The sequence below is a fragment of the Dermacentor andersoni genome, chromosome 1, assembly GCF_023375885.2.
Source record: "Dermacentor andersoni chromosome 1, qqDerAnde1_hic_scaffold, whole genome shotgun sequence".
NCBI lineage: Eukaryota > Metazoa > Arthropoda > Arachnida > Ixodida > Ixodidae > Dermacentor > Dermacentor andersoni.
This window is the reverse complement of record NC_092814.1, coordinates 79486052-79509803: the sequence shown is the minus strand read 5'-3', so window position 1 is coordinate 79509803 and position 23752 is coordinate 79486052. Positions and strand designations below refer to the sequence as shown.

Below are 23752 nucleotides of genomic sequence, written 5' to 3'. Positions count from 1 at the left end.
AAAAACGACCACACAAGACTTAGGTTGCGTTAAACGCTGTTATTTGTCTTTTTTCTTGGCACCCTTCACAAATTTCATGTTGACACCTTATCAGTTAAGTAAGTTAATGAAATGTTAGCTGATTAAACTTATTTCCTTAAATATTTTTGCAAAATGAACGGAATAAAATACTTACGAGCAGCGTGAACAACGCCCATCAACATACAGTAATCACCGTTCACGTAAAGCCCTTTGTTATTTTTCAATTTTTGGCCACATTTTGTTCGGATAGCAGGTATGCTAAAATTCACAATATATGTAGAAACTGAGGGTATAAGTTCTGCAAAGTAAAAATTTGCTCTGATCTAACTTGAATGACACGTGGTACACAGAGCGCGCTGTGTAGCACTTTGCGCATTGAGAGTTTTTCCATGTAGCTACAGCTACTGTCATAGATATGCGCTTAAGTCAGGACAGACCGTCGCGCCAGCTGCAGGTCACAGAGTTATATTTTCGCGCCTTTCCCACGTACACCGTTTCTCAGGACAATTAAATGGCCACTGCGATGTGTAATGGCAGGCTTCGACGCATCTCTAACCAGTAACTCGAACTGCATGAGTGGGACTCGGTGCTTCCAGGCGCACTTGGGCGACGCCCGATATGTGGCTCCCATAGCACACGACGGGGATGCATTACTGTCTCAAGCAGGAGACACACGGTACGATTCGGCGTCCGATCCGACGTGCGGCGCCGCATGCTCCGCATACGACGATTCGGGGCACACGGTGCGTGCATCCGAAAGATTGAGCGGCGCGTATAAGCTCCGCCCAGATCCCGCCCCCCTAGCTTGACTTCATAGCCACGTCGAGAAACGCAATATAAACAACTCTGCACGACACTGCTTCACTTTACGCGAACACTCAATAAAATTATGCCCCTGCGAGCAGTGGCGTAGCCAGAAATTTCGTTCGGGGGGGGGGGGGGGGGGGGGGGGGGCTCACATTGCAACTCGGCCTCCTCCTAAGAGGAAACATTAGGTCGGACGCTCCTATCTAAATACATGTAGAAGGAGAATTCGTTTTTCTCGGCAACCACTGCACCGAATTTGATGAAGTTTGTTGCATTTAAAAGAAAAACTTAAATTCTAGTGACTGTTTCTTTCGAATTTTCGATTTAGGTCGTCAATATTTTATTGAAAAGTGGCAAAAATCAAAAATTTTTAGAAAACGAAACAATGAAGTTTACAACTCTGTAAATCAGCAATGAAAATTGATATCACAATTCTGTGAATTGCACATAATAGTACATCTACAGCGGGCAAAATTGATATGTCACACATGAGTCTAAAAAATTAAGTATTATGTAAATACGACTCTTGCAGAACCCTTGTACATAACAAATTCACGTAAGATACAAATAGACATATCGAATTTGTCCGCTTTGAATGGTGTAATGGGTGCCGTTTACAGAACCGCGATATCTGTTCTTGATGCAAAGCTATTAATTTGTAAACTTCACCCTTCAATTTTTTTTTCGAAGTTTCGAATATTTCAAAATATTTTAATCAATGTTCCGGGCCTAAATCGAAATTCCGCTTCCAAGAAACCCTAGAATTTAACTTACTCTCTCAAATGCAACAAATTTCATTAAAAGCGATTCAGGAGTTATCTCAGAAAAGCGTTTCTGCGTTTTACATGTATCTGAATAGGCCGCGTTGGAGTTGGGCCCAAGCTAAAGCTTCCTCTTAAACAATTTGCCTAGGGATCAAATACATGAACAATAACTGCATTGTCATTGCCAAAGATACTGCAAACGAATTCTTGAAGGCTACGCACTGTCAATAGAAGTAAAATATGTATTTTGTCATAAAATATTATACTCGTATATTCCAAAAATTGTGCCCAACATAACTGATGTCAATGCTTCCACGTTTGTCTATATAATAAGTAAAGAAAATATCACACGAACTTTAGAACTACATCAGTTCGAAACCAGCAAAGCAGTACATGCCGCTGATATGAAAAATGTAAAGGCCATGAAATGAACAAGTTGAGGAGAAATATGTTAATGAAACTTTGTCATTCAAGATCCTTGTTTACATTCTTGTATCCATATGCAACGGCCAGTGAAAAATCTCAATGACGCTGTCATTTGTTCCAATGTATTACTCATGAGCAGCTGTCACCGATCGTGTATCGTGAGTAGTTGCACAGAAATTATAGTCGCAGCAGAGAGCACGTATAAAAAGCAGGAGTTCTGCAGAATATACGAGGGCGAGTCAAATGAAAGTGAGCCAATGTGAATATATGACAAACGGGGTACTTTATTTAAAAGTAGCCTCCATGAGCATTTAGAAATTTGTCCCATTGACTAACGAGTCGTGTAATTCCCGTCTCATAAGGTTCCTTGGGTTGCTGCTTCAAAACGTCTGCAACTGACTTTCACGTCATCGTCCGAGACGAGTCTGGTTCCCTTGAGCTGTTTTTACGGTTGCCCCAAAATGTGGAAGTCGCAAGGCGCCAGATCTGAGCTGTACGGCGGATATTGTAGCGTTTCCCACTTGAACTTCGTCAGTTTTATATTACCCGCATCAGCGACGTGGGGAGGGGCATTGTCGTGGAACAAGATGACCCCATTCGTCAATTTTTCACGTAGCTTGTTCTTGATTGCGACACGCAGCCGATCCGGCGTTTCACAATATCGGAAAGAATTGATAGTCTCTCAAGATTTAGCAAATTCTATCAGTAATGGCCCCTGACGATCAAAAAATAAAAGTCAACAACACCTTCCCGGCGGAAATGTTGGCCTTTGCTTTCTTTGGGGGTGGTGAATTCGAATATTTCCATTGTAAGCTTTGCCTTCGTGTTTCAGGCTCGTAGTAGTGGCACCATGGTTCGTCCCCGCTCACAATTGCAGACAGGAAATCGTCACCCTTATTGTGATACCGGATCGGATGAGTAAAGGCAGCGCCGAACTTCTCCGTATTCTGGCAGTGGTTCAAAATCTTGGGCATCCATTGCGCACACAAGAGCCGATAACCGAGATGTTAATAAATTATGGCGTGAAGGGTGACGGTGAACTGAACCGTGACTGATGTTCACACGCTCTGCCAGTTCATCGATGCTTATCCTCCGTTATTGTCATCAGCTCATCAACCTTTGCAATTTTGTTAGGGGTGACTGCACGATGGCTTTGGCCCCGTCTGGGATCGTCTTTGCAACTTTCACGTCCTTCTTTGAACCGTTTGTTCTAACGCTTCACAGTGGCCAATGAAATGTAATGTTCAATGTACACGGCAGCCATACGGTGACCAATTTCTTTTTGGGAAACACCTTCAGCTGTCAAAAACCTCACGGCACCACGCTGCTCAACTTCTGGAGTGTCTATTACGTCACGCAACCATGTTCAACCCAGTGTATGAGCGCATTAAAGAACATACATCTTCACACCTGCGTGCCACTTTTGTAAATGAGAGATGCCTGCGTGCTACGCGCAGGCCTTGCAGATAATGAACGGAACCATAATTGCGCGGGGTGGCTAGGCTCCCTTTCATTCAACTCCGCCTCGTAAGTTACAAATGCGAAGATACAATGGAATATACAAATGCGAAGATACAGCTTGATAAAGGGCAAAAAATTGCCACTGGAAATAAAGTTCACTGCACGTATACACAAAACTTCGCATCAAGATATCTAAACATACGTATAAGTCTCTAAATCTGCGTATCTAAGAAAAAGTCACGGTATATAATGGGTCAAACAAGGCAAATAAACATGTTGCGCAATCACAGATTCACAGAATCCTAGATCCCGCCCCAATTCCATCCACTCCCCCCCGATGTATCGCGCGCGACGGAAAGCGGCGCGCTTGCTCCCCGCTTTTCTCCTTTGCGCACACAAGACTGAGCCACCATCGTCGGCTCACCCATTCCCCCCACCCTCCACACGCTTTCACTCGCACATACAGCATGCGGCGCGCGGTCACGATGCTATCGCCCTTGGACTTTATGCGGAACATGAGGGCGACGGCAGGAATGCGCCTAGTGTCTCCATATAATTGCTATCCCAATAATATTATAAGAGTATCCAGCAGCTGAAGCGTCCCATGGCCCATTACTTTCCGCAAAAGAAGTGACAAAATATAACTTTCACCATGCGACAATTCGTTGCGCCGCAACGTTTTCTTTTTTTTCCTTTTGTGGGGCGGGGGAACCGTAATGAAAAAAAAACGCAATGGAAAGTATGTTGGTAACAATCGAATGCCTACTTTGGGCAGCTAATGTGGCTGTTAAAGGAATATCGAAGAAAGCACGAGACGCTTGGTCCACCAAAAACCATGCGCACACTGCTCAGTATCCTACACCGGCGAGATAAGACTTTCTGGAGAGGTTGCGCTCAAGCGAACGCGGTGCAATCCGTCGAGTCCCCACAGTGGTGGCAGAAAGCGACCATTGTTTCTTTTTCTCCTCTGCTAGCCACAAAGCGTTCAAAACTCTGCCAGGCGAAAATGCACTCGGCCAGAGAAAATCGAACGCGCACCGAAGTGCGCCGCGCGCTGGTCGGGGCAACACGAGAAAAACGCATGCGCTCTGGCTGGCTCTGGCAGCCCCCGGGTAGGGGAGCGAGAGCACAAGAATTGAAGAGGCTCAATGTGCCCTCGCGACTAAAAGTCAAAGTAGAAAAAATAAATAAGAACGTAGTTACCTTGGCTGGCATTAGTGTCTTCACTGGATGCTTCGGCGCAGGTGAAGAAAAAATTTTATTTTTTATTTGACAGGACGGCACGAATGAACCACCACAACGCTTCGTCTCATCGGGCCTCGCTGCGGGCTTTGTCAACTTGTCTGATAGTGTGTTGATTTGGCTTGTCTCGTTGTATGGCCCGATGTACGACTTTGGAAAACTTAATGCACCTTTGGCGTCAAATATTTATGGGAACATTAAACTTACAAATTTCCGCAATTGAAAATCTAAAGCACACGTTTGGAAATGTCAATGTACCTTTCACATCAAAAGTTTATGAGAACTTTATACCCATAACGTTTCGGAATTGACATCCACGCGCTCCGTAGATTCCATGATAGAGTGTAGATTCCGCGGCCTCCGCGAGATGCCGCGGCGAGCTCGTTAGTCATCAAAACGTCCTTGAAACTTTGTGCTCGGATAGGGCTGCTTGCGTTATGTGACTCGCGGTGCATGGGCGTTGCCGCGAAATCCACCCAGAGTTCGCAATTGTCGCGCTGAAATGGCTTTTCGAGCGTGGAAAAGACGTTCTAGACAAAATCCAAAATGATTTCCTGCGCCGGGGCTTGCTTTGGTCGGCGGTACATGGACATTACGAAAACATTTTGGGGGGGGGGGGGGGCTGAAGCCCCATAAGCCCCCCCCCCCCCCTGGCTACACCCCTGCCTGCGAGTGACAACACTTCACGACGGCGCGTTGTCCACTGACGACTCCGCCAACAGCTGCAGCGATGGACGTCAGACTCTGGAGTTTTGCAAGACATGTAGCGCCACCTGCCGTTGCGAAGAGGCAGTAATTGAGTAGTGCGAAGCCCGACTCCCTTGCTAAGTTGCCTATGCAGATAGCAACTGCGAAACAACGATTTAACTAGATTTTGGTCCATATTGCGAGTGTTTTGCGCATTTAACACCCAGACAGAGAGCTATGAATTTCTACGCTAGTCGGACGCGCCGCCGAAGTGCCATAAAGCGCTTGCTGGCTCACTCTTCAGACTGATGGCGGAAGCGACGGCAACCACGATAGCTCCGCGCGCTACGAAGAAACGCCGCAATCGACGCTACTGTTGTGTTGTAAATCGCCATGAACGTGAAGGGCAGGATAACAACGTTCAGTTTTACCGATTTCCATTGCGATCGTATGAAGGGGAAAGGCGAGAGCGCTGGATACGGGCCGTTCAACCTGTTGGTTAATCGGATTACTTGCATTCCCCACAACACAGCGGCTCGCATGAGAAAGTGCGACAATTTTGTTATTCTGTAATTGTGTTGCGTGGCCCTGACGGAGGACCGTGGTAACCATGCGAAAACTCAAGCATCTGCAGCCGCCACTTCGTTAGTAACAGAAAAAACAACGTTGCGAACCATCCTGCTTATGTACCATCGATATCTCCACCTTTTAACAGACGTCCGCGTCCGCTTGACTCAACAAGTGGAACGGGAAGATTTGGCAGGTCAGCTTAACCAAACATTTTGGTTCGTTTATGAATTCAAAATCCTGTTCTAGAGCACCGTCGTATCGCGAGCACATTTCTACTTTCGGTATTTTGCATGTCCTGCGCCGATACAACAAGCACGCTTCGCAATGTACTGAGCCTGCTCGACTGCGTTTTTCAAATGTGAGCAATAAAGTTGCTGTATAGGAGCACTGGATGAGTAATTGCGAGGTAACGCATGTGTGTAAAGAAAAAAAATGTCGCGTTTATTTACATTTATTTGTGCGCGCTTGTTGCTCGAAGCGTCTGCGAAAAGTTCAAATTAAGGTACTGAGCGATGCTGTAGCTCCTGCGAGAAAGAAAGATGCAGCGCGTAGGCACTGTAGGAAGCTTACTTTCGTTATGATAGCTGTTTGCTGCCTTGGAAACCGTTTTCTGTCTGCTGCCCTGGAAAAGGCTATTAAAAGATTTGCTCTCTGTAAATAATTGCGAGACAAAACATTACGATAAAATGCATAAAAATATAGGAGATACTTAAGTCTTGTGTTCAGGACATATTCAATATGAACCAATTTGAAATGCTTAGATTTTTATGCTGATATGCCTATAGACAAACCTGATGCTCTCCGTACTTGCGAGTTGCAGCACGCCGAAATAACACTTGAGACTTTATTTTATATTGTACACGTACTTCGCCCTGCTGAGCTTCCTTTTCGAAGCGTGGATAGGCGGAAGAAGTTTTCCAGGTCCTTGATTTTTAGGAAACCGTGCCTCAACACAAACGAAAGAGAAGGGTCCATTGTGGTCTATGCACCTTCGCTTGCGGACAGCTCTTCTTGCACTACCCAGTTAGCGCCAAGGCTGCGATGGGGGCGCTGGTGACGGGTTTTTCCGCAGCGCCGCCTGGGCAGAGTCTGAGGTCTATAGGGCCGGTAGGCCTAGCTATGCAGACGCCGCGGCCGACGGCGCTTACGATCCAACCCGAGCTCGTCGAAGAGCGCTTATATTTGCCAAAACAATTACCACTGTACACTTAGGTCGCCCGTAATTAAATACAATTGGTTTACTCGACGCAGTCGTTGCGGAGGGCAAACGTGCAAGCGAAGCGAGCAGCCTCGCTCAGACGGTCGGTGTGTAATGTCTGCCCGCGAAATGCCCTCACGTCGCGGCTCCCGATCTCGCCAGTAGCTTAGTGCTAGTGTACTAGGCGCTGCTTTGCATAACAGGCACACGTTCGAGCTAATTTTACTGAACTGGTAACTATTTCGTGTCGGAAACAAACTGCAGCAGGCAAGGAAAAAAAACACTGCGAGAAACCGGCCAGCCAGCGCCGCCTCCGCGGAGGGAACGTCAGAGAACGTCACATGCCAGCCGCGCTGTCATTGGCTGCGGTCAGACGATGGTGCGGTTGTCGGACGCGTCGGACAATGAAAATCTGCCCGGTTTGTCGCACGCCGGACGTCCGATCCGGCGCTTCGGCACAGCAAAACACCTCGATGCCAGCTGCCGTTCCGGCGCGTCGGACGCCGGATCGGACACCGAATCGGACCGTGTGTCTCCCGCTTTAAGCTTGTTCGCCCCGAAATCCTCGCGACAGCATAACCTCCCTACGAACACAAAAATCACTTCGCGAAAAAAAAAGCTGAAACTGTGTTATAAAATTTTCTTCCATGTTGGTTCAACGCAGTCACCACGCGCACATAAAGGCTGGCAGCTTCGCCGGATGGTGTTACGAACGGCCCTCTGAGGTGCAAGTTTTGCCAGCCAGTTGCGACAGCGGCGTCAACTTTTCTTGGAAAGCCACCGTTACGCTCTAGCCAAACGGCGTCACTAAATCTACTGTGTGCGGAGGACAATGCCGCGTCCTCGCCTCTCCGTCGCGGGAGTCGACATGAGTTCGACGAACCAGGCTTTATGACTGAACACGCCACCGCCGACCCGGTCTGCGGTGAACAAGGGAGTCCCCGCGGGAACGTAGTAGGAGGCCCCTTCCCACGCACCGTTGCTGACGTCAGTCCCGAGTTCTGCGAAGACCGTCTGACTTCGGTTGAGGACCGTGAACCTGTGCGGAAGTGTGTGTGTGTAATCCCTCATGAAAAGAGGCGGCTTGTCTACGGTGCCTGGTCGAACGTTTCCCTCACCCTGGTATCGAGGGAGGACCGAGTGTTTATAAACCACTGTTGTGCGGCTGCTCAGGGTACTTTCTCGCACTCATGTTCTTAGGGATTGGTCCGAACATGAGTTCGAGCTCGAAAGTTAATGCAGCAATTCAGTGGAAACCCGGATACAGTCTACACAGATGTCGCTCGATGTGGTGCTTACAAATACGTCCTCGCAGTGGTAGGAGCGGCCGCAAATCAAGGGCTTGTGACTTGCGCCACGGCTAGAGTTGCATCTGCGAATACCGCAGAAGCTTCAGCCATCGCGCTAGCTATTAAAACTAAGGATGCTCTGGGACAATCATCGATAACTCTTACAGATTCCCAAGTCGCATGTAGACTATTCCTCACCGGGAGGCTACCACACAGCACCACTCACCTATTAGGATCCAACCTAACGCAGAAACACATGATCATCTGGTGCCCGGGTCACGCAGGACTCGAGGGCAATGAGAGAGCGGACGGCGCAGCTCGTGCTTTTGTCAACCGAGCGGCCGACCACTCTGACGAAAACCCCTTTTTACCACGAGACATCCTTGAGCACCAGCGGCGCGAGCGAAGAAAGTACAGTCCACCACACCCTGACCTATCCAGGCAGGACTCTTATGACTGGCGCCGAATACAGACGCACACATTTCCAAACCTTTATTTGAAAAATGCCATTCACCCAACGCTTTACAGCGTTCGCTGTCCTTGGTGCGGAGGCCGGCCAACTCTCGCCCACATTACGTGGGACTGCCAGAACAGGCCACCCAAAATTAATACACCAAAAATAGCCAGCAAACTTTCCGGAAGGGAGCAGTGGGAGACTTGGCTCGCCAGCGCGGATCGGGAGATGCAACTAGCGCTCCTCGACCAAGCACGGCGGACCACTCAAGCCAGTGGGGCCCTGGACTAGGGGCTCCAACCACTCGCTTTCTGCATTTTTTTTTCTTTTGAATAAACGTTTTGATATATATATATGTTCTCTCGCAGTCATGCTAGACTGACGAACTGCAACGTCCTTATGTAGATACTGTAAATAAACCCATATTCCTCCTTCTCGATGAGAAGCAGTCCTTCCCTTCAACAACGTCCTCAGCGCGGATAAGTTGGACGACGGCATGGGCCAGCTACCATCTAATTCATGCCCGACTCCAATCTTGACAACGGGTTACGAGCGATGGGATTGACCTCCCAATCCTCACAATGGGCGAAGCATTTACAGCGATGGCAATCTTTAGCGGGCTGCTTGGACACCTCGAACAGTGTTCAAACAATGCGTGGGCGCGACAAATTGGCGTGACATAGCGCTCAAGGCAACTCCTGCTGAGTAAAAGGAGCCGTGCCCTGGCAACTATACGAAACGTCTCAACGACGGCGTTATCAAGAGCGCAGCCGGTGGTGGTGCAGGCGTCGCATCTCGATGGCGCACGAGGTGAGACTGCTCGGAAACTGCGGGCGTTGTGAAAAACGCGCCAAGTGCCTCAAAGCGCTGACTTGCAAGGGAAAAATTCTTAAGGGCACTCTTAAGCACTATTAAGGCGACCGTCCAGGATCTAATGGTTAGCGCATCGGGCTTCTGTGTTAGAGATCCTGCGTTCAGATCTCATCGTGGGGCAGTTTTATTTATGCTTATTTATTTATTTCAATATATGTATGCGTATGTGTATTTGTAACATGACGGCGACGCCGACGATGGCGGCGGAAATTCGCCTGGAGTGTCCATGTAATTGATATTACAATAAAAAGAGATGTTTCACGAAAGTAACGGTCCCTTTACAATCTTTTGATACTAAACCAAATTTACCAACTTCGCGCAGCTTCATATACAAGATCTCGTCCTGCGGTGTCCCGCAGTAACCGATATTCCTAGAAAAAACGGTGTTTCTACGCCACACTATAGTGCTGCAACAATCTTTACATATACTGCCAAATTCATATTTGGCAGTTGGTCGGTTTCCCGCGTTGGGCGGCGTCGATGACAGTGTTAGCTGTCAAAGGCACTGCAAGAACACATCTGAAAAATAGGTGTTTTCAGGGACTCTACTTGCAGTTTTAACTACTCTGATCATTTCTTTAACAGCGGATATTTCCCGGTGTGTTCCGGCCAGATCCACAATGTCCGCAGCCTTTACGGACTCAGTCAGTGTGCACGTGAACAGCATGACTGTTTTCGCTAATCCTCATGCTCGGCGTCCTCAATATTTATGCTGCACCGGTGGACTGCTTAAGCTTCCATGAAATGGCTTCGTGCAAGATGCAGTTCGTTGTTGCATTCGTCATGTGGAGCTTGCCATCGAGTGCGGCATGGTAGCAGGCCTTATATGACGGCAACGTCAGAGACCTCTTGAAAAAATTTCATGGCAATGCTACCGATGCTTTGCCAGAGGGTGTTTCCTCGGAAGTTTTTTTTTTGCGTTTGTCTAAGAACGTCGCTGTCAGCGCAAGCCGTTGGGTCCGACAACATGCATGGAGTCGCAGCCCTTGAGTATGTCGATGAGAGCAACTGAGCACCCAATCCCCGGTGCGACGCTTCGCGAGGCACTTCTGGCAGCACTCTGCAGTGTTACTTGATCATGTGGCAACATTATGGCGATGAGAGAGGAATGGCGCATAGGCTATAGCCCCGGGCGGAGATGAATATTTCCGTAGGACAGTAGACACACTGCTTGTGATAAATGCATGGAGTGGTAAATAGGGCGTTGCATAGTAAGTTTCTCAAGTGACCGCAAGCAATGAAGGCAGGGGCAAAGTGCGTGATGGTAGCTCAATAACACTTATTTCTTTGTAGGGATGGTTTTTATGCCGTGCCAACGATGCGCAAGAGCCTGTACAATGAGGCGCTGAATCATTTTATCATGGTCACGTGATAAAAGAAGTCAGCGCGTACAAAGAGATGCCGGCAATGCCTCGGTTTCATTTTGTTTTCAAGGCTGCAGCACACACCTCCTCCCTCCTCCTCCATTCTTTATCTTTTTTTTTTGTTATCAGTGTTTAAGGGGATGTTGGCGCCTGTAATTGGTACCGGCTAGTCTTCTTTTACTTGATCAGAGTGCACAAAACGTTGCAAATGCTATAAGCAAATATGACAAAATATACACTCACATCAGTTGCAAAGTTCACAAAAGAGAAAAGAGAGAAAGTCAGCCAGACGCTCTTCCGGTTTGCTACCCTATACAGGGGAAAGGGTTAACGTATAGAAAGAGGGAAAGGAAGGAGAGAGCACAACGAGGGTGCCGTTTCATCCGGAAGTGCACATCGACACCACAATTGGCCACTGAGGTTTGTAGAGGTTAGTTTCTGAGCTTCAAGTATTGGTGCCTGCCGTGGGGCTGCATCGCATGAGGAACATATGTGAGGCCCGTGCAGCCATACATGAACACTTTGCTGTGGTCGCTGCACGTCGTAAAGTTGATGGAACATAAGGACGATCTCTGCAGATATAAACGTGTGTTCACCGAATGTTGAAGAGTTGATGAATTCGTAGCCAGATAGTGGAATGAAACTTGATAGCTTAGGTTGGAGGCCGATTTTTCCTTTCTTTCTTTCTTTCTTTCTTTCTTTCCTTAAAGACCCCACATGGGGGTATTACATAAGGGGGCGGGATTACAACAAAAGTTAAAACAGTACTAGTTGAGGTGAGAGAATCGTCACTTCTTTCGTGAATGCAGATGAACTGGCGATGGTAGCGATGTCGTAAGGAAGGCCGTTCCAGCCAACAACTACACGAGGAAAAAAAGAAGACGAAAAGTGAGAGTGCGCGTTTTGGGGCAAGCGACACGTAATGAATGACCAATGCGACGTGATGTTCGTGCCGGTGGTGAAATGTATGGTGCAATGGCGAGCGGACTGTAATAAAGCTTGTGAAATAATGATAGGCTGGCGATGCGACGGCGATACCAAAGAGTTGGTAAAATGGAGTCTGCTTTTAAGGATGATACGCTGATGTCGTAGGAATATGCTGAGTGAAGCAGCCTAGCTGCGTGATTCTGTGCTGCTTCCAGGGCGTTTGTAAGGTAAATTTCATGCGGGCACCAGATAGCAGAAGCGTATTCAAGTTTAGGTATGATGAACGATTTGTATGCTAGTAGTTTTGCGTGGGGGATGAGCTTTTCGTAAGTGGCGTTAAAAAAACCGAGCTTTTTGTTAGCAGATGTCATAATGTTATTTACATTCGAACACCAGTAAAGGTCGTGCGAAATAGTGATGCCTAAGTATTGGTAAGATTTAACTGGTTCAATAGGCTTGTTTTCTATTACATAAGAGAATACGGGAGGATTTCGACAGCGTGTTATTGACATAACTTTGCATTTAGAAGGAATTAGTAGCATTAGCCAGCCATCACACAAATTTTTAATATTGCTTAGGTCGTTCTGAAGCAATACTTAGTCACTGATGTTAGTTATGGCACGGTAGACAACACAATCGTCAGCAAATACGTGGATATGACTAGAGACATTAAGTGGTAGATCATTAATATATATTAAGAACAGGAGGGGTCCTAGCACAGAGCCCTGTGGAACGCCTGACGTTACAGGAAGCGGGTTAGAAGCATTATTATTGATTTGCACAAACTGTGAGCGATTAGTAAGAAATTAGTTTATCCATCTTAGAACATTAGGGTTAATATTCAACTGTGAAAGTTTTAGAAGCAGACGTTGATGAGCTACTTCGTCAAAGGCATTTGCGAAATCGAGGAAAATTGCGTCAGTCTGTGTATTAGTATTGAGGTTTGAATTCAGATCATGACGAAAGAGGCCAACTGGGTTTCACAAGACAGTCCTTTGTGGAAGCCGTTCTGTGATGAATGAAAAAAATCGTCTGAGCCGAGAAAGTCCATTAGGTGAGAGAAAATGACATGTTCCATGATTTTGCAAGGGACGCTTGTTATGGAAATCGGGCAGTAGTTTAATAGTGAGTTCCTATTACTTGATTTGTAGACCGCAATGACCCTGCTCACTTCCCATTCGATCGATAGGTTACCTGTGGGTAATGACTGGGAAAACAGCAAGATTAAAAAAGAAGCACAGATGATTTGAGTGTTTTTAGGAATTTTGAACTAATTTTGTCAGGGCCAGCAGACGATGACATCTTGAGGTTTTCTATTATGCTGCAGATACCGTTTAATGAAAAAATGATGACAGGCATTTCTGACATGGCAGGAGCAGAAATGCTTTGAATGGGCGCATCGGATTCCATGGTGAAAACTGAAGAAAATGTTGTGTTAAAAACGTTAGGCCTGGCAGCCCACCCAACCTTGAACGTTGGATTCATGGACCGCATCATCGTTCACTTCTAGATTTTTTGCACGAGTCGAATCTGTTCGTGTACTTTTAACATTCTTTGTATTATGCCTAAGGACAAGCTTTCGAATTTAAAAAAAAATGTTAGCGCAGTCAGCGTCTGATAAAGGATCACCCATTTTGTTTGGGATACTGATAGTATATATGGGGTGGGTGGGGATTAATGATGTGCCATTTTTTTTCGGGCTATCAGTTATCATGTGGTGAAGGTCGTTGTGATAAAACGACTGTTTATGTCTACGGATAGCGTCTGAGAAGACACGCTGAGACTCGTAGTATCTTTTCCAGGCACCCGGGTTTGATTTCATTCTTGCGAACCGAAAAAGACGTTTCTTTTTGTTCTCGAGAGTTTTAAGTGTTTTGTTAAACCATGGCTGATGTCGGTTAGCATGAACGCTTATAGGTGGAATATACTTCTCTGCTAGGGCGTTAAGTTTAATATAAAAGAGAGACCAGTTGTTTTGCACAGAGCGCAAATGAAAACTTGTTTGGAATATTTCATAAAAGTCGTGTAGTTCTTGATTTATTGCAGCGTAGTTGCCTTTGTCGTAGAGGCGGATGACCTTTTTGTATGAAAGGCGTAAGCTGGGAGTAAAGGTGAAGGTGGCATGGATTACTTTATGATCACTAATTTGGCAGCGGTAGTTAATGGTTGACAGACTTTCGGAATGAGCGGTTAGTATAAGATCTAAAATGTTCTCAGTATCCTGTGTTACGTGTGTTGGTTTAGTTACTAATTGCGTTAAGTTAAAGTTAAGGCAAACGTCAAGGAAGTCCCTAGCACCTGCTTGGTTTGAATGTGGTAGCGCAGAAGACCAGTCAATGTTTCGATAATTGAAATCGCCGAAGAGCAAGATACATGCATTCGAGTACTTTTTTGCTAAGTGGATCAGGATATTGTTAAGTTTGAGAGGAAAATCAGCAGGACTGTTAGGAGGGCGATAACATACACCGAGAAGTAGCAGCTCTGGGTTAACATTAAATTTTAGCCATAGGATTTCTAGTTCAGATGCTACGTCAATTACGGAGCAGGATAGCTGCTTATTCACAGCAATAAGAACACCTCCCGCTCTAGACCCTGCATGTATCTTTGCGGAACACAGCAAAATTAGGAAAGTCAGTAACGATTTCTGCGTCAGAAACGTAATCAACAAGCCATGTTTTGTTGAGTACGAGAAGATTACTTTCAGATGATGACAGAAGGTTTAATATGATACTACGTTTAGGAAGAAAACTGCGCATGTTAGGGAGGAGGAATAAACTTTATTAGTAGAAATGAGCCGATGGTAAAATCGTCCGAGGTGGGCGGCGTCCCTAGTCCAGGATGCCGTGGGCCTGAGCCGATAGCTTGGCCCTGCTCACCAGGCGATGCTGGTCTTCAGGGCTCGAGCTTGTCAGCTGGGCCTCCCACTGCTCGACGGTTGGTCCGGTGATGGGCGGTGTCGATGGGTTTTGTTGACATTCCCATACCATGTGGTAGAGGGTATTGGGCGTAGAGCAGAAGGCGCATTTGTGAGCATAGCTCGTAGTATACATGGCGTGTAGCAGGGTGCCGTGCAGGAATCTGCCGGTCTGTAGTTTTCGAAGATCACCGCCTCTTCTCTTGTCAGCTTGGGATGCGGGGGTGGATAGATCCTCCTACCCAGTCTGTAGTGGCTCAGGATATCGGCGTATCTTTTCGGGACGCTGTCTTGTTGGTCTACCGGTGCTCGTGAACCTGGTGGGATAGCCTGGAGAATGTGATCTCGGGCAGCGGCATTAGCCGCTACATTACCCGCCAGGGACTTGTGTGCCGGGGCCCAGACAATGTACAGTTCTGGAAAATTGTCTCGTTTTTCGAGGATGCTCAGGGCTTGTTTGGAAATGCAGCCCCTTTGGTAATTTATACATGCTGTTTGTGAGTCGGTGATTGTGATTTGATCTTCCTCTCGCTGGCCCGTAGTGGCCGCCAGGGCTATCGCCGTTTCTTCCGCGCAGTCGATGTCTGGAGTGCTTACCGAGGCCGCTGCTACCTCTTGTCCTTGGCCGTTGATCACGCTGATAGCGTGGGCCGCTCTGTTCTTGTACTTTGCCGCGTCAGTGTATCGGACTTCTCCTTGTTTTGGTCCTTCGTAGGCCTTACGTAGAGCTTTCACTCTCGCTCGCCTTCTTTGTCTGTGGTATTCAGGGTGCATGTTTCTCGGGATGCTAGCCACCGTGATCTTCTCCCTCAGGGGTAGAGGAACCTGCTGTTTTGTGGACTCATATTCGACTGGGTAGCCCAGTCTTATTAGCGTGTCCCTACCCGTGCTGGTGAGCTTGAGTCGCTCTATCTGGCTCGTCTTGTGGGCCTCTACTAGTTCCTCCCAAGTATTGTGGATGCCCAGGCTGAGTAGCTTCTCCGTCGACGTCGTCGGTGGAAGCCCCAGTGCCAGCTTGTAGGTCTTTCGTATTAGGGTATTCAATTTGTCTCTCTCGCTGTTCTTGAGACCCAGGTACGGGGTGCCGTAAGTGACTCTGCTGATTACCAGGGCTTGTATTAATCTGATTGTGTCCTGCTCTTTCAGGCCGTGCTTTTTGTTTGTCACTCTTCGCACCAAGTGCGCGACTTGGGTAACTGTCGCTTGCAGTTTTTTAATGGCGGCGAGACCGGCACCGTGCTTCTGGAAAGTGAGGCCCAGAATACAGAGTGTGTCCACCTTGGGTATGTTGACTCCATGTAGTGTCAACGTTGGGTCAGGTGTCTCCTGCGGAGGCCGCCCTCTTGTCCTCTTTTTGAGGATCAGGAGCTCCGACTTTTCCAGCGCGCATGAAAGACCGCAGCGGTGTAGATAATGCTTGGTACTGTCGATGGCTTCCTGCAGGGCGTCTTGTTGTTCGCCCACCGATCCCGTGCACGTCCACATGGTCAGGTCGTCTGCATACATTGCGTGACGGATGCCCCTGATGTTCTCCAAGAGGTTCGGCAATCCCCTCATCGCTATATTGAACATCAACGGGGAGATCACCGACCCCTAGGGGGTTCCTTTCTGCGGTAATAGGAACTTCTCGGTCCTGAGGTTCCCCAGGCCTATGGTCGCCGTTCTACCCGTCAGGAAGTCCCGGACGTAGTTGTATGTCCGCCGTCGCAGTTGGTATGTTGTAGGCTGTTCAGCACTGATTCGTGTGAGACGTTGTCGAAGGCTCCCTTCACGTCGAGTGCCAGGATGGCACTCTTGTGGCATGTGCTGAGGCCCTCGATGACTTCTTCTTTAAGCTGAAGTAGAATGTCCTGGGTGGAGAGGTTAGGCCGGAAACCGAACATAGTGTTCGGCAGGTGCCCACCTTCTTCCAGGTAGGGCGAGAGACGATTGTGGACCATGTCCTCGAAGAGTTTTCCCGCGCATGACGTGAGAGATCGGACGCACGTTCTGTGGGTTGATGGGCTTGCCGGGTTTCAGGATCATTGTTACGTCCGCGTGCTTCCAGGAAGCCGGTATACTGCCGGTCTCCCAGCTTTCATTGATATACTTTAGTAAACTCTCCGTCGCCCCGTCGTCCAGGTTACGGAGGGTCTTGTTGTTAATTTTATCCCTGCCGGGCATCGTATTTCTTGTGAGATTTCTTAAGGCTGCCACGATCTCCGAATTGGTGAAAGGTTGGTCTAAATCCGGATTGGGTTCCCCCTCGTACTCCGGGGGAATGACTGGCTGCGTCATCCGTTGTTGCTCGTCTCCGATGTATTTCCCGGTGATGGCTTCGAGCACTTCTTCTTCGGTTCCCTGGAAGTTGTGTATAAGTCTTTGTATGTGTTGCCCCGTGACAGTTTTAGAATGGCCTAGGTCTTTCGGTTGCTGAAGGTTCCCTGTAACTGGTCGCACACTTGATTCCAGTTCTGACGTCCGAGTTTTTCAGCGTACTCCTCCGCCTGCCGCGAGACTGCGGCAATGCGGAACTTGAGTTTGCGGTTTCTCTTCTGCTTCTTCCATCTCTTCAAAAGTCCTCGCCTGGCCTGCCAGAGGTGAAGTAGGTGTGGGTCGCCTTCGGGATTGTCCGCAGTGAGTTGGATAGTCTTTTTGTACTTGGTAACCAAGTCTATCACGTTCTTAGTCCACTCCTCGATGTCCTCTAGGCTTCTGGGGTGTTCATCTTTCCGGAAAGCAGGCCAGTCCTAATCTCACGGGGGTTTTGTGGTGCATGATTTCGGTCTGGATGATATGATGGTCGCTGCCCAGAGTCTCGTCCAGTCTCGACCACTCGACTTGCCTTAAGCCAGTGGAGAAGGTCAGGTCTGGGCTGGTGTCTCTGGAGACACTGTTGCCGATTCTAGTTGGTATTAGAAGATCGGTCCACAACGTCAGCTGGTGGTGTTGTGCCGCGTTGTGCACGTCCATGCCCTTCTTGTTGGTTGATCGGTAGCCCCAAGCCACGTGTGGAGCGTTAAAGTCACCCACCACGAGAAGTTTTTGACCGTTGGTGACTTTCTTCACTTCTCTCAAGAACTTGTCCAAGTCCTTTAGTGTGTCGCGCGGAGGACTGTATACATTCAGGATGTAGAGGCTCTGCAGGGTTTTCTTGGGAGGAACCAGCTCAATCACAGTGTGTTAGATTCTGTGGTTGATTTGGTGCTGCTGCGTCGTGTAATGATTCTTGATGAGGACGGCGGTCCGGGTCATTCCTTGGGCAATGTGCGTTTTGTAGCCGCGCATCGTAATATTATTTGTTTCTGTTTCCTGTAACACGATGACGTCAGGTTGGTGTAGGGTGCATAGGTGAAGTAAATTTTGCCGTTTCCAATTTATTCCTCTGCAATTCCACTGCCAAATTTTGAGGGTTTCGGTCGCTTCTTTCTTCTTTGCTATCTTATTCGCCATCTTGGCTTCCCAGAGTCTCGTTCATCTGGGCTTCTCTGATGGGGTATTTTGGCTTTTTCCTTGCCTGCTCTTTGTCCCTTTCTAGGATGGAGATGCGTTGGCTGAGCTCGTTGCCCATCTGAGTGATCTCCTGGCGGAGTGTTTGTACGGCTGCTTGGACGGTGGCTGCCACAGATTTGCTTATGGTGTCGATGGCCTGAGCCAGTTCGGCTCGGAACTCATTTCTCAGTTCGGCCTTGTCTTCGGTTCGGGCCTTGTTCATCTTGTACTCTATTCCCGATTCTATGGTGGTTCAGGAATAGGTGTAGAACGTTTAACTGTCTGTCGGTTGTTACGTGGTAGCTATAATTCCTTAACTTGCTGGGATGATTCGTCAAAATGAGTCGCTCGGGTCCGATATGCAAGGTTTTAGGCCAAAGTGAAAAAGATAAGGATTTGCTTTTCGCATATGGGATAAGTTGCTTGCGCGCGGTTTGTTTGGAGAAATCTTACCCAATGCTTTCGGTCGTTTGCCAAAATTGCGTCTTTTGCTTTAAAATTACAAAATTTAACTATAATGGGGTGGTTTGGCGTCCCAGGCGATGCGAACGCGCGATTTCATCAGGTTTTACACTAATGTTTCGGTACTCAGAGCAGTGGCGGATGATTATTTTCTATGAACGCGCAAAGGATTCGTTAGAAGAAGTGTCAGACATGCCATAAAATATAAGATTACTTCGTCTAGAGCGGTTTTCGGTATCCTCTAGTCGGCTTTCCAGAGTACAGACACGACGAACAGTTTCAACAGTGTCGGTTTGTACGCATTACAGCTGCTGTGGCATGGAATCTATATGGTGACAGCTGGTTTCCACAGTGATCAGTCTCTTACTCAGGTCCGAAAGGGCGTTGGTTGTTTCTTTCAATTGTGTTTTTAAGTCTTGCACATCGCCCAGCAATTTAGACTTTCCTGCAGATTGCTTTTTAAATTCTGCAAGAATGGCAGCCGTGTCAGGACCAGGATTTGTCCCGATATTTCCATATCTCCATATATTTTTTATGCAAATAGGCTGTATGGTCGACTAATCTGCATAACGGGAGGAAGCTGGTTAGGCGTTTGTTTAGCGGTACAGCCGCCAAGTCCACCGAGGGATGTAGAATGGTGAGGCAGTCTTAAAGCCGGCATTCCCAGGAGTGTCGCTGTCGATGGTTTCTGTCACGATGAAACGAGGACCACAGGTTCAGATAGTGGCCTTGTCTTCCACTCCCAAGCACCAGAAGCTGGTAAGACTGATGCACGGAAAGTGCACCCGTCATTGCCACGGGGCGGCAGCTTGAATACGGGCATCGTTGTTGGCCAAGTTGAGGCATACACAGCAGGCAAATCCGGCATTGCCGATTTGTGAAAAACGTACCGATGTAAGGATGAGATAGGAGACAATCACTGGCAGTGGCTAGATCTCTCACGGATAAATTTGTGTAGGAACTACAAACCTGGTCAGTAACTATAGCTGCCAAAGTGCAACGCCACAACGCAAATTGTATCGCGCAGACTTCGCGTCGTGTCGGCTAAGGCCGTCGCTCGTACATGGTTTCGCTGACAAGCGAAGAACGGGCGTGATAACGATTTTTATCGTGTCTCTCGATTTCGCTCGGATAGGGCTCCCATTCGTTTTTTTTTTTCTTGAAGCCACACTTTTCGGCTCTAGAAGCTACCAAATGGAGTCATTTGTGAAGATAAAAGTGACTATCGCTTTCTATCATAGAACATCTCTATATGATAACTAGATGCCGGTACATTATTATTGCTAAAATTATAATTCAACGAACCTTTTTCTGTTATGTTATGCCATGTTATGTTATCTGCAAGCGGTAAGTATTGGGCGGTCAAGCTTTATAGGCGATGCATTTAACCACTCTTACAGGCCATCTATGGAGCTACAGTAGCGAAACGTACGTGTAAGTCTAGTCAACGTCTTACTGGAGCATAAAAATATGAGATTAGGGATACGTTTCAACAAATGAATGCATTGTTAGGTAGAATGCTGCATCAACAATTTGCAAATTGGATATCAAACAAGTCTCAAGCTGTCAGAAAAGGAAAATGGCGTAATATCCTAGTTTTCTAGCTTGTTTTTGCTAAAGCGCAGGCGGTGAGCCGATTAATGGGCTGGCAGGTTGGCCCATTCATAGAGAAAAATGAGGGCGAAATGGTGAAGAGAATAAATGACGGGCCAAAGGAAGACAGCCGGCTCCGCATGTAGCGCTCGAAGAGTTATGGGCAGTGCGCGTCGTGTCTTACACAAAAGCGTTCGAGCCGCGCTCTTTTTCTCCCTCTTTCGGGATCTGGCAGAAGGGGAAGCAAAACAAACGCGCGCTTTTCCGCCCCTGTAGCGAGAAAATAAAGAGCGTGTCTAACTGTTTTCAAGGCACCAAATAAAAGCTGCGAACAGTGAAACACATTCACTCACGAATCAAAGAAAAAGACGAACTCCCCCCCCCCCCCCCCCTTTTTTTTTTTTCTTTCCTACGGGGACTGCAAAATCTTGGGATCACGGCTCGGGGTTTGAACAAATTAAGCGACTGAAATGGTCGGCAAAAGACGTCGGCTGTTTTGGCCGGGTCAGCCAGGGAATGAAAAAGAAGCCAGCGCCGCAGCGGCGGAGTCCCAATACGGAATTAAGCTGACCGAACGCGGCGCCGAAGCTCTAAGGAAAACACAGGCCGGGATTTATGGCAGTGACGTCTCCCCCCTTCGGCTTTCGCGTTTGTCCCCCTCCTTATTCTTGGAAGCCGATCGTGACCCGCCTACGTGTTGTTGTTCAATTATACGCTAGGCTATCGGGAAGAGGGGGGGAAGAAAAATGAACGACTTGTGTTATAGCCGCGACAGGCTCTTTGCTTTCCGCTCCTGTTATCTCTCTGCTTTGTGTCCGCCGGATGCCCTTTGGTGCGCCTCTAATAGGCGGCCCGATTGTTCATGTACGCATTCATCGATCGAGGCCCCATCTCGCACCTCCCCCAGCGCTCTTTATCCCTGCACGCGCAGCTCGCGGCCTTTGACTCGCCTGCAAAGCTTTGAAGAGCGCTTGCGAAGCATTTAGCTCACTGGCTTTACGGGATTTAACGAAAAGACAACTCTCTTCTCCCTTGCTCTCCTTCCTTGCGCTACGGACGCGCAACCGTCGCTGCTAATCTACATGCACCGCGGCTGTCTTAGAAGCCCCGCACCCATGCTCTTCCGCTCAATTCCTTAATCACCGCGCTGTCAATTCAAGCAGACAGCTTTTGTGCTGACTCTATCTTCATTCCTCAACGGGCGTAAAATAATCCTGAAGATATACGCAATACGAATACCAGGACCACGCGGCTTAAGGCGCTCGTCTTATCCATTCTCTTTGCGTTTCTTTCTTCCTCACGCAAAGAGGTCCGGATATAGCAGCCCTCTTCCCTTTTGTTCCGATTACTTAGCTCATTTCAGAAACGAATGGCGCATGGCTCTTGCTTATGTGGCGTAGTCACTTGCTTAATGCTCAGTCGTGAAATAGAATGCACGCTGTGCGCGCCGCGTTTCTCGCTCACCCTGCACCTGACCGCTTCAGCGGTTACCAGGATAACTACGCAATCGGTCTTTGTAGTATGTGACGCAATTTGTTCTTGCAAGCATTGTGACTGAAAGCAATTTTCTTGGCAAATGCTTCTCTTGTTTAATTTTTGATGTAAGTGTTATATAAAAAGTTGAAAGACTTTTAGAGGTTCTTAGCTATGGAAACATACTCTCTCTTTTAATTGATAGTTACTACGCCTCATTTTTCGATAAATTTGAAAATTGTGAGCAGATCAAAGTAACTTCACATGCGAGTTCGTGTGAAGACAAGCCAATGGATGAGAGCTTAATAGAGATATCAGTCGAGATGGCGACAAACGCTTTTTGCTTGTATAATGAGCACCGCAGATGGCGGTAGCTATTTTTACATAGCCAAGCAGTGGGAAAGTTTTGTGGCGGATTTTGTGGCGTTGGACAATTGCACTATCCGCGTCGTAAGCGTATACCTCCTGGTGTTGACTGATGCGGTTAAGTTGTTGTTATTCCACTCTTTTCTTCTTTTAAGCTTAACATAATTTCCATTCTGCTCTGCAACGTTGAATTTTTAAATGTTGAAATTGAATAATATATATCGGGGATCTGCGTTAGGCTCTTTATTTCTCGTGTCTTTAATTTTTCACCGTACTTTTAAAAGTGGAATCTTTAATATAACAAAACTGTGGTTTCTCACAGCTGAAGGCAGGCAAAAGCAAAATGTAATAAAAAAGAAAAGAAAAGAAGGCAGGGCAATGGGGAGGTTTACTGAGTAAGTCAGAATTAATATAGTGCCCTAGGGCACTATAGCTGCTCCTTGAACAAATTAGCCATAAACTAATTTCCTCAAGCCAAACATGCACTATTCGAATTTTAATATGTGTTATTATTGAAAAATACAGACTCGACAGGTCTCAAGAAACAGTCTGGAGAAGGTTGCACACCAGAACGTTCCGAAACCCAGTACGCTTAAACAGAGTAAATTCAACACAATACCCAGACGCGAGCAGCAAGCTCTGGAAGCACGAACACGCAGACATGGCACAAATCTTATGGAAATGCACAGAGATCAGATCAGTATATGTAGAGGACAACATAGAACCGGACCTTCTCGAGGAGCGATGGCTAAGCGCTCTGACTAGCTCGGAACTACACGCCCAACTATGGGCTATCCAGTGGGCCCGGGCAGCAGTGGAAAGGCTATGCCTCACAGCACATAATGCCCCGGTGGCCTCAACCCGGGCTGGCAACCTCGCAGGTCCTTTTCCCATTAAAGTTTTTCTTCGTCCGTTCCGATAGTACTAGTCCGCCTAGTCTCGCTGAATAAACTTGAATTAATTGTCAAGGCATGTAGAAATGCTCATAACGCGTTAGCATGTTTTTCTTTTCAACAACGTGAGTTGATGAGGTGCTCTCCTTGCCACCAAAGCAGCGGGCTTTCCCTACTTGTAACATTTATATTATGTAAGCGGTGTGTGACACCAGGTTTATTGCTTTTCGTACCTCACATAAGTATGCGCACTTATGAAACGCATTATAAGTGTAGTCGGCCTATTATTTATAAATTTCTCTCCATAACTCTCCTGCTAGTCGCTATGCTCTGAATAGCTTTAGTGCGTGTGTGTGTATGTATTAGCGTAAGTACCATTGGGTTTTGCGGTATCGGAGTGAGTACTCTTATAAATAATGTTAGCAAAAAGGCAATGACTGCTTAGTTTGATAATTACTTCTATATGTTACTAAGATTAAACTGACCTCTTAGTAGAG

At 47.3% G+C, this 23752-nt stretch overlaps 1 protein-coding gene across 1 annotated transcript in view; it reads left to right on the top strand.

The window, feature by feature from the left end:
* The window catches only part of LOC126543242 (synaptogenesis protein syg-2-like), a 523643-nt gene that overhangs the window by 405891 nt on the left and 94000 nt on the right, over positions 1 to 23752 (top strand). The gene's annotated exons all lie outside the window — the stretch shown is intronic.